The sequence below is a fragment of the Peromyscus eremicus genome, chromosome 6, assembly GCF_949786415.1.
Source record: "Peromyscus eremicus chromosome 6, PerEre_H2_v1, whole genome shotgun sequence".
NCBI classification, from domain to species: Eukaryota; Metazoa; Chordata; class Mammalia; order Rodentia; family Cricetidae; genus Peromyscus; species Peromyscus eremicus.
The window spans coordinates 102,249,583-102,260,282 of record NC_081421.1 but is presented as its reverse complement, the minus strand read 5'-3'; the positions used below and the strand labels follow the sequence as shown (position 1 = coordinate 102,260,282).

Here is a 10,700-nt window from a genome sequence, read left to right as displayed (position 1 = left end):
CAAAGAGATATTCTAGTTACAGTAACTGTTGTTTGGGGTTTTTCTTTGTTTGTTTTTGTGACAGCGTCTTAACTATGCAGTTCTGACTATCTTAGAACTCACTCTGTAGACCAGGCTGGTCCCGAACTCGTAGAGACCTACCTACCTCTGCCTCCTAAGTGCTGGGATTAAAGGTGTGTGCCACCATGCCTGGTCCCATTATAGATGACTTGATATATATTCAGGACTGTTTGTGGCAAGGTAGTGGGGAGTTGAGATAACTGAAGACATGTGAGGTATGTATCTCAGAAGAGTTAACAGACAATGACGTTTCTATACTTGTTTCCTTGGTAACACTAATTATATTATTGATTTATTATTGGCCCATCTTCCCCCTAGACTACTAATTCCTCTGGAATTAAATAAGACCTTATTCTCCCTTATATTCCCAGCACTGGGGTACAGGGTTTCATGTACCTGTTAGTGTAGCATCTCTATTAAATACACAAATAAGAACAGCATTTGAGATATCTAGGAAATTGAGATCACTTAAGAAAAAGCTGAGATACAGAAGCAACAGAGATGGAGAAAGGGCCTTTTCTCCGAGGTAGGTAGATGATGGACATGTCAGGAGAACTCCCTCAGTTTGTAACTGGAATTTGCTCACCTCCTGTGACTATTGAGAGACTGTAAGGAAGTTCAGGTGACTGAAGACACTTGGGATGTGGATCTTAGCAGGGCAAGCATATGAAAATTGAGGTCTCTTTGCTAGGAACACACTGGTTGTAGCCAGAACGGAATGCAAAGGAAATGCTATCTTCAGGGGTAAGCTGCTATGGAGGAGAAAGGATAAAGAGGGTGTGTGTTTTTCTTGTCATCCCAGAGCCAGGGAGATTTGTTTTGTGGGGAGGGATGGGATGGAGTAAAGTGGTGTGAGGGTATGAAGTGACGTCAGAGGGTGAACATTTCCATGCAGCTCAATCTTTCAGTAAAGATGAGGACGGAGAGCGAGGGGTAACCAGAGGCTAGGATGGCTGTTGTTGAAATGACAATAGGGAGCTGTATTAGTGACATCACAGCAGGGAGGTGTGGCAGCGGCCAGTGAGTGTGGTGGTTAGAGCAGAAGTTGAGAGCCCACATCTTGAACCGCCAGCACAAAGCAGAGAGAGAGAGAGAGAAAGAACTGCAAGTAGAGAGAGGCTCTGCTCTCAGAGCTCACTCCAGAACACACATATTTCCTTCAGCAAGGTCAAACCTCTAAGTAGAGAGAGGCTTTGCTCTCAGAGCTCACTCCAGAACACACATACTTCCTTCAGCAAGGTCATACCTCTAAGTAGAGAGAGGCTTTGCTCTCAGAGTTCACTCCAGAACACACATACTTCCTTCAGCAAGGTCATACCGCTAAGCCTCCCCGAACAGCACCATCAACTGGGGTGGTTCACATCCATGAGCTTATGGGGACATTCTCCTTTAAACCACTACAGCAGTATTGACTGAGTTCTCACTGTGTGTGAGTCTCTGCACTGAGCACTTTCCACGAGTTTTCCCTGTGAGTCACACGGCGGAACTGTATATATAGATATGATATATAGTTATATAAAGACTATAGATATGAACTGTATATATAGATATGGCACACATATATAGATAGAAAGAGAGAGAACTGACAATGTATAGATAAATATATATCATTTCTATTTTTAAGAAGACAAAGCCACTCCCTTACTGTTGGCCAGGCCTAGCATTCAGACTTTGCTACGGGCCACACAAATATGAAGTAGGAATTCAGCTGACGATGGCAAAGCTATTACCTGGAAAAGTCCAGGATTTTTCCAGAGGAAGCCAAGGCTCGAGGAGTATTGGTGCTATTCGGCTTTTTACTATATCAGCTGTTTTCTGTTATGAACTTCATGTATGCTGTCATAGCTTCCCCAGTTGATTCTTTTTCCTAAGAACTTCTAGACAGTGTGGATTGATCACTCCTTGGGCATATACAATTAAGGTATTCGGATAACAGTCACACAGGCAAGGCTTCCTGCTTCCAGGCTTTTTGTTTCTTCCTTGTTATCATTAGAGTCGGATGTCTGCCTTCTGCAACTGTCTCCTTTAGCAAGCATTCAAGGCCAGGGCCAGCTCTGGACAAAAGCATTTTATCTGAGATACCTATCAAACATCCAAGGACAAATGGCAGATGGTATAAGCCCTCCAGACTACCTGCTAGTCTCCGGAATTATGGTAAATATCCATACGGAGACACCACCTAGGCCAGGCAGACATTAGGTACACAGCTTTGTTTCTTGTGCAAATTAAGCTCAGACCCCCCCCCCGCACCCCTTTCTCTCACAGCCCAAGTGGCACCTCTAGAATTCCCCTCAAACAATTTACTCAGAACAAAAAGAGTTTTTACATACCAGTTGCATTCAAGCTATGATGCAGGTGACCTAGCGACTGAGTACACTTGCCCCGCCTGACCAGAGAGGGGCAGAGCCAGAGGATTGCTGATGGTAGGATGGAGAGGGGTCACAGAAAGAGGAAGGATGGAGAGAGGAACGAAGGCAGAGATGAGGACGAGATGGAAAGAACTTGGAACTATAAGAGGGCAGGAGAAGAAGGGACAGAGAGGAGCTAAGTGTGAGAATAGAACTGAAGCTGTGGAGATAGAATTTTGTCTTAGAAGAATAAAGTGAATGGACTAAAGAACTCGATGTACTTAGATTTATTCCCTCAGATTAATGCTTGCTGCTGGTAGCATCTCTTCTGGAACCCTGGGAAAAGACTCTTAGAGTCTGGACCCCAATTTGTCTTTGATAAGACATCCAGGACCTGTCCCCATACTCATTATACACCTGGTCTCCCAAAGAAAGCCCCATGTTCAAAGTAGCATTGCTTTTTCATGGGAGTGTCCCATGTCCATCCAAGAGCAAAGGGTCTAAGAACTCAGGAGATTTCAGGCTGTATGATTCTTCACTAGTCAGGAAGACACTCAATTCTCTTCAGCCTGGGTGACCTTCAGCATGCCACACTGAATCACAGCCTAGAAAGTACCTCAGAGACAGCAAAAGTCACAGCACAAGCAGGTTACGAACATGCATACTTTCCTTTCTTTTTTCTTTTTTTTATTAAGAAAAAATTTTCATTCTTTTTACACACCAATCAAAATGCCCCTCTTCCCTCCTGCTGCTCCCCCAGCCTTCCCCTACCAACCTACCCATATTTTCTTTTCTTAAGAAAAGCCTAGATGATTCTGGAAAAAAATTAGCTTTGATGATGGAAAAAAGCCTGTTTAACAGATTGAAAAGGACAAGGTCATTGATTAACTTTTTCTCTGTGTGTATGTGTGTATAGATATGTGTGAGTGTGTATGTGTGTGTGTATGTGTGTGGGTGAATATGTATCCACATGGATGAGTGTGTATGCATATATATGAGTATGTGTGCATATGTGTGTGAATGTGTGTATGCATATGTATGTATGTGTATATGCATGTGTATGAGTATGTGTATATATGTATGAGTATGTGTGTGAATGTATATGCATATGTATATGTGTGTATGCATATGTGTGAGTGTGTAAGTATCCATGGCTGGGTGTACATACCGCCTTCTAAGAATAGAACACCCAATGCTTGTCTGTAGAGGCACATTGTTTTGACAGCCAGTAAGGCCGAACAAATGTTGCCCTGTGGCCACCAAACCTTAGGAATACAGACAACGTAACTTCTTAAATTTAAGTTCTGCCCCATGCCTGTGTCAGGATGGGTTGGACTATGCTCATTGCAGAGAGGGCTGAGCAAAGGCAAGTGCTTACAGATTAGTATGTACACAGACTCATTCCCAGCTCTGTCTGGAGGCAGCCAGGCAGTGCTGACCAGGAAGGAGGGAACAGGGACTCCAACAGAGCATCAGGAGCTTTGACCAGGAGCTTGAAAGCCTGAAAACTGGGACGAAGTTACTAGACTGTCAGGAAACAGGGCACATGCAGTCAGAGTGCATAAGTCAGAGTGCATAAGTCAGAGCGCATGTAGTTGGAGCACATGCAGTAGGAACACATGAGTTGGAGGACATGCAGTCAGAGCACGTGAGTCAGAGCGCATGAATCGGAGCACATGCAGTGGGCTATAAACTTTACTTGAATCTCTGTTATGACAAGCACACAGTGAGTCTTACTTCTACAGTGATGAAGGTGCATTCTCCAGTTTAATCCTGACGTAGCTGAGGAAGTGTGTCCTGAAAGGAGATTGATAGTCACCTAGAGGAGAAGTGTTTTTCATCACTAAAGGAGGAACAGGAGTAGCTGACAGGAAAGTCATCCAAAGTTGTGTTCAAGAACCTTAAGAGGGGCCTGGAGAGACGGCTCAGTGTTTAGGAGCACTGACTGCTCTTCCAGAGGACCTGGGTTCAATTCCCAGCATCCACATGGAAACTCACAGCTGTCTGTAACTCCAGTTCCAGGGGACCTGACACTCACAGCAAAACACCAATGCACATTAAAAGAAAAAAAAAAGAACCTCAAGAGGACAGACGTGTGGATAGTGACATAGAAAGCTATGTGAACTTCTAGACTAAAACACTTTGCACTTTCCTGAACAACTAAAGCTGACCACGTGTGCACATGGTGGTCCCACAACTTCACTGTCGGCTATGTGCCCTGTGAGCCTGTGTCTACCAGAAGACATACACAGGCGTCTATAGCTGTTTTATTCAAAGCAGCCCACTGAGAACAACCCAGGAGACGCTGATTATGGTGTCTGCATACAATAGGATGCTACACAACAGTTAAAAAGCGCAAGCAAGTGACACACACACAGTGTGCATCAAAGTGAACAGTCAAGTAAAATCAATCAGACTTCCGGAAACCAGTGCACGCGCGAAGTGCTCCAACGGCCTGGTGCTTCACTTTCGCAGCAGCCCTCCCTCTTGCTCACTCTTTGCTGTTGGAGGTGCTCTTGACAACAGCCTGTGGGAAAAGTAACACTGTGATTTCCCCAGCGAGGCTTCCAAGGCCGCAGCGCTCTCCCTCACGGCACATGGATTCCACGTGAGGAAACCCAGGCTGCTCAGCTGGAGACACCAAGCTTGCTAAGAGCTCAGAGAAAGCACCAGCCACGTCTCTAGCCTTGTCAGATCTAGTAGCACCAAGGTTCCCAGACAGCCGCAGACCCACAAGTGACCCGAGGTCAAGCTACGGAACAGCCAGGCTGAACCCGGGACATAATTCTAACCCAGAGAACTGTGAGCCAATAAAAATGGTGGCTGCTTTGAGCCACCAAGCTTATGACTGTTACATATTAAAGATAACTTCAAGGCTGTATTTTATTTACATAAAGTTCAAAAGCAGGCTAATCCACACTGATAAAAGTCAGAATAGAAGTCATCTTTAGCTGGTTGAAGACACAAGGAAATCTGGAGATGTCTGTTGAGCTGGTTGATGATCTGCTCAGCTGATTCACTCGAAAATTCATTGTGCTGTGCACTTCAGATTGGTATGCTGTATTCATCACACACACACACACACACACACTGCATATGATCCAGATGTGCAGGTGAGTCGGTGAACAGGCATGCAGGGACTGGCAGCGTCACAATACACCCGAGACGGTCAGCTCTGATACTGAAGACGGGGGCCGTTAACTTAAAGCATACTTACTTCCCATCTGCCTTGAGCCAAGTACTCTGCTAGGGATAAGTAGTTGAAGAAAACGTAATGTGTAAATTATATGTGCTAAGTAAGGCCAATGCAGGTCCAACGCATGTTATTTCACCACAACCAATGGGCAACTGAAGACATAAATTACAATTTAAAAGCTGGATTATAAATCCATGGTTTCTGAGAGGCAAACTGAGTAAATTCTGTTTTTGTGGTTCAGATGCATCAACAGACATGCAGACCGGCATACATTATTCTTTACAGCATGTTATGTATTTATGAGACTTGAAGCCATTGAATTCACAGGCTTCCAAAGCAGAGGGTGCTATCCCTGGGTTTAGACCACATTTTTTATACTTGACATCATGGCATCGAAAGCAGAGTAGCAAAGCAGTTTCACCTATCCTTTCTTAATTACCAAACATAATGTTAAGATGTTTCCAGGAACCGTGTTACCACATTCAGCTTCTGTTCAAAATGGAATTGTTCAATGAATGGAGTGATTTCTGAGGACAAAGCTGAGCCAAGGCAGAGTGTGAACGGGATGGGTGGGTTCATCAAAGTCTTCATAAGTGTATACACACAGACACAGACACACAGACACACACACACACACACACACACACACACACACACACTCGGCATTTGCCGATGTCGTCAACATTGTCTGAGTTCTTGAATCTGGCCAGGTCAGCATAAACTTACTTCTTCTATCATTTATTTGTTATTCTGATAGTTTGTGTCTGGCTTTTTATTCAGTTGGAAGAGCTCTGACTAGGTGAGTGGGCGTGGCTGCCCCTCGGTCCTGTGTCTCCTTGAACTGCCAGGGAAAGCCTTACCTGACTGCCTCTGTCTAGGCGCACAATTACCTAGGTAACTTCTCTGGTCCGGGCACCTGTATGTGGAAGTAGAGGTGTGGTAGGTGACACCATTGGGGAAGACTGGTGGAATCCGCAGCATTTTTTCTCGTTTGAAACTGAGTTCCAGAGGCTGTCTTATCAACACCCAAGTGCTCAGTACCGCAGAGCTGAGGTTGTTCACCATGGAAACAAAACCACCACACATGTATATTCATGAAGCGAGCAGTCAACAACTTTAACACATTTTCTTCAGCACCCCCTTTTACACCTTCCATTGTGAGCTATAGCATATCTGCTTTGCATGAGTTAGACTAATGGTCATCTACCAAGAATTAGGTTTGATTATTTGGAGTCAGAATAATGAATTATTTTATAGCAGGTCTGAAAATACATATACTGCTTATATTTCAGTTGAAGAAAAACTATGTTAGTCTCTAAGAGTGAGAAGAGAAACAAGATGGGCCCAAACTTCAGAAGAGGTCAAGTCTGGTAAGCAGCCAGCATGGCTCTAGGGACAGAGTCAGAGGAAGTGGGGCAGGGACTAGGTGACAGTTCTCATGCAAGGCTTTAGTTCAGTGAAGAACTTAACATCTTTGAGGGGAAGCAGTTTCAGTACAAGGGGGGTACTCAGGACTTTTGCATGAGCCTGCATGGGTGTCTTCCTCAACTGCTACCCATCTTATTTTTTGTGACAGAATCAGAAATCTGAATTACTAATTCTAAGTCTCTATAGATTGCTCAGTCTGTCCAGAGCTGCATGGTACAGGGAGCATCCGAGGTGCAGGGAGCATCCAAGGTGGGTCCTTAGCAAGATCCAACCTGATATATTTTTTTTTCTCATACTGACAACAGGATCTCACTCGTCCAAACAAAAGAACATCCCTCACAATACTTTTATAAACAGAATTCTTATTAATGAATTTACAAGTAGCCATTTCCTGTTTATGGCTATTAAACAAAGTTTACTCATAAATTTTATTTTAATCCTGAATCTGGACACAGCTGGATACAAAATATATACTCGTGTATTTACAGGGCCCCTACGCCCCATGCAGACATGCACGATGCTGGGGAAATATCACATCATTGGCCTTGGATGTAAAAAGATGAATTAGTACACACAGACTAGTACTCTGAATCTTAGTTCATGGAAATGGAGATAGGTTTGATGTTAGGAACACTTGTATTCACTTCTGTCTTTTGCAGCTCTGGAAAGACTGAGCAATTTCTGGAAATTTAGGATTAGTAATTCAGATTTCTGACTCTGTCTCAAAATAAGGTAGAGAACAGTTGAGGAAGACACTCAATGTCGGCCTCTGGTCTTCATAAGTCTGCACACACACACACACACACACACACACACACACACACGCCATGCAAAGTAGAGAATTCATAATATAATGAGAATAATCAGTCACTAGAAATAGATCCAGAAATAGCATAATTCAGAAAATCAGTAGCTAAAATATTAAAAGGAGTACCATATATATTCTCCATATGTGCAAAGTAATAAAGGAAAACATGAAAATAATAGGAGTATATACAGAATGCACACAATGACCAAAGCTAATTATCCAGAAACTTTGGAAAAAAGTACTTCCAATGAAAAAACTCTAGATGGGGGGGGGGCCAATTGTAGATTGAGAACTGAAGAAAAGATTGGTGAACTTGAAAGCATAGCAATAACAACTCGAAATAAAACACTGAAATAAAAAATCATAAAAGTATGAAAACAATATAATTAAACCTGTTGTTTTATTAGCTAATTAAAAATATAATAATCAGAAAAAACCCACGTCCAACATCAGTCTTAGGAAAGCTTTAAGTGATTACATGCATCATCTATCTGTCTGTCTATACATAGCTATGGACTGGACATACAGACTTGTGAATGCAGGGAAGGTACTCTATTAGGAGCCATATCCTCAGTCCTTTTCACTTAATTTAACTTTTTTAAAAAAAAATGTTTAGCCAGTTTCTCCCTAAGCCTGCCAGCCTGGCTTTTAATTTCCTCTGCAGTACAGCTAGGGGTCGAATTTGTGATCATCCTGTCCCAGCCTCCTGATTAAAAAAACCATTCATGTTGTGCTGCTGGGATCTACTCCAGGACCTACCTTGTGCATGCCAGGCAAGCATTGTCCCAGGAGCTACATTCCCAACCCACAAACATAGTTTTCAAGATACTAGATAATTTCTAGTTAAAATTTTTCCAATAACAAAAAGTTCAAGTTCAGATGAGTGTAATTACAAATCCTACCAAACATTTAAGAGTCAGATGATGCCAAGTCTATCCAAACAGTGTGGCAATTGCTTCACATCTGTCTACCATGCGACCTCGCCATTCTCCTCCAGGAATTTAGTCAAGAGAAAGGAGAGGGGATTTCCACACACGCACTGTGTACAAACAGAGAAGTTTTAATTGTCCAAATGGGCTCTTTAGTAGGTAAATAGTTCAGCAAACTGTGGTGTATCCAGAGAGCAGAAGGCTGACAAACGGGATGAGGTACTGATACACAACACACTATGGAACATTTTCCGGGCCATTACACCGAGAGGACTGGAGAGTAAGGAGGTGACATTGACGACTCCATCTGTGGAAAGTTCTAGATGGTACAAACCAATACACGAGGACAGCAGATAGATGAGTGATCGGAGAGGAAGGGACAAGGTGACACTCTGGTATGGAAAGGTCAGTCCTCTTGATGGTGGTGTTGGTTTTAGAAGCATATAGACAGGTCAAAGTTCATCAAGTTCTATGCCTTAAATTGGGCCAGTTTGTCATGTACCTAATCTTTGACCAGGTTTGTGGTGTGGAAGGAAGGAAGGAGAAGGGAAGGGTGGAGGAAGGGGAGAGCACTTGGCTGTGAATGTGGCTTTGCCATCCATTAGGGACAGACTGGGGTCCCCGTTGAGCCTGGCCAGCATTCTCCTTGGTTTGTTGCAGCCTATGGTGCTGGCAACGACAAACGACGTCGTGTTGGCCATGGAAGGCTGGAAGAGGCGCTGCAGTGTTTCTCATCCATGCCTCGGGCTCTGTGTCAGGAAGTTTCTTGTTGCTGTGATCAAATCCATGGCAAGAAGCACTTAAGATAGGACGGGTTTATTATTGCTTCTACGTGGAGAGCTCCAGCCCATCAGGGCAAGCAAGGACGTGAGTGTTATATGACTGGTCACATTGTATCTGTCAGGAAGCAGAGAGAGGATGGAAGTAGGGTCCACCCCCAGTGACCCACTTCCCCCACCTTAAGGCCCATCCTCAGGAAGGGATCAAATGTCACATACATAATCCTGTAGGGAGCGTTCCATGTTTCACCACAACTGTGATTCTGAAGGAGCCTTAGGAGACAGCAGCGGCTGTAGATATCTGGGGAAATGAGAGCATATAGACTGTAATCCTTGGATCTGGGATAATTCTTTTTGCTTAAAGCTCATTTTCCCTCAGTTACAAATCAGCTCTAGGGAGAATGGGAGAAACTCTACACCTCTGAAGGGCTTGAAACTGCTGGATGTGCCTCCCCATGGGGAGGGTGGGTTGGGGGGGGGCAGAGGAGGGAAGAAGGGGATCTTTGATTGGTGTGTAAAATGAATAAAAATTTTTCTTAAAAAATAAATAAAATAAAATGAATTGTAAAATTCTTGAGAGGTCTAAACTGAGTTGAACCCCAAGTCACCCTAGAAAGATCTGCCTTGTGACCCGGAACCATTTGTGAGGAGACTGGCGAGAGTCAGTACTACCCACCTTTCCCATTGACTTCAGCATGAGATAGATTTTATAGTAAAAGAGGCAACAAAGAAACTAAATAGTTAACTTCGGGTACGCACGCACGCACGCACACGCACGCACACACACGCACGCACGCACGCACGCACGCACGCACGCATGGAGTCTGTGGAAAGACCTCTTCTCTTCGCCCTCTTGGATTTTTGCCTTGACGCCCACCCAGGCGTCACTCCCCACTGTCACCCTCAGTTCCAGTCCTGTGATGCTGACAGATCCAAGGGAACCATTCCCAACAGCGGAGACTAGAGACTGTAAGAACCATGAGGACATTCTTGCCACGCAACTTCTCTCCATCAAAATAAGAAGCATCTGTCTACCGAGGGTTCATTTTCTTCTTCATGGGTTGGGCTCCCTTCCATCACTCAGCAACCAGAAGATTGCTTTTGTCTCTTCTGATGTGATTAATAATTATATCTCTCATTATTTAAGCAGTT

The 10,700-nt window shown here is 43.9% G+C and overlaps 1 long non-coding RNA gene across 1 annotated transcript; it reads right to left on the bottom strand.

Annotated features, from left to right (window-relative positions):
• Window positions 1-8,880: 8,880 nt before the first annotated feature.
• Window positions 8,881-10,318, bottom strand: LOC131912715 (uncharacterized). Its single transcript, XR_009379695.1, has 3 exons — window positions 10,225-10,318; window positions 9,768-9,849; window positions 8,881-9,666 (listed from the first exon to the last, which is right to left on the bottom strand). It is a non-coding gene; the product is annotated as an uncharacterized LOC131912715 (long non-coding RNA).
• Between the last annotated feature and the right edge of the window lie 382 nt (window positions 10,319-10,700).